Source organism: Myotis nattereri (assembly GCF_964212035.1).
Source record: "Myotis nattereri genome assembly, chromosome: 19".
Lineage (NCBI taxonomy): Eukaryota > Metazoa > Chordata > Mammalia > Chiroptera > Vespertilionidae > Myotis > Myotis nattereri.
In genome coordinates, this window is record NC_138095.1 from 14,047,511 (window position 1) to 14,048,630 (window position 1,120).

A 1,120-nucleotide genomic window follows, 5' to 3' on the forward strand; every position below is an offset into this window, starting at 1 on the left:
GCCTCCGGCACGCCCCCTACTGGAAATCGGCGCGCAACCAAGGTACATGCTCTCCACCAGAATCGAACCCGGGACCTTTCAGTCCATGGCCCGGCGCTCTATCCACTGAACCAAACCAGTCAAGGCTTGCCCACCTTTTTTTTTTTTTTTTTTTAAGCATCCAGTGATTTTGTCTGAAGCAGTTTAGGTGCTGTCTGCCAGGTGGGGTACTTTCTACTTCCATCATTCCTTCACCATTTATTTACGGGCACTCTGGTCTAACTAAGGAATAACGGTCCTTTCATTTCCTATATCCTCCCTTTCTTTCTTTCTTTTTTTTTTTTAATATATTTTATTGATTTTTTACAGAGAGGAAGGAAGAGGGATAGAGAGTTAGAAACATCGATGAGAGAAACATCGATCAGCTGCCTCCTGCACACCCCCTACTGGGAATGTGCCCGCAACCAAGGTACATGCCCTTGACCGGAATCGAACCTGGGACCTTTCAGTCCGCAGGCGGACGCTCTATCCACTGACCCATACCGGTTAGGGCATATCCTCCCTTTCTTGAGGCTCCTGACACAGTATGGGCAAGTGGAAAACTGCAAGACAATTGAGGATACTTATCCTTTTATCCCTAATAATAATATTTAATTATTTTAATTGGAAAATTTCTGTGTGGACACTCTCATCCGCACGGCCTAGACTGGAGACGGAAGGAGCCCTGAGACCACCCAAGCACCCTTAACTCCCGGCATTCCCGAGCTCCCGGATTCCCGGCATCCACCGTAACCCTCCCCCAACCCCCCATTCCCGGCGTTCCCAGCGCTCCTCTGTTTCCGGCATTCCCTGCGCGCCCCGTTCCCGGCGCTCCTCGCGGCGATCGCCCTCCGCGCGGCAAGCCCCGCCCGGGCTGCGACGGTTAGCGCGGCCGCGGCCTCAGTTTCTGGTCCCGCCCACGCGGCCGCGCTATTGGGCTGCACGCCGAGGCCTCGAGAGCCCTGCGCCGCCGATTGGCGGCCTCCTCAGCCCGCTCCGCGGATTCCCCAATGCGGGGCGGCCGCGCCCAGGGATTGGCCGTGCAGCGCCAAGGCCCGCCCTCCGCTCGCCCGCGCGGCAGGCGGGTCCGGCCGACCCGGGA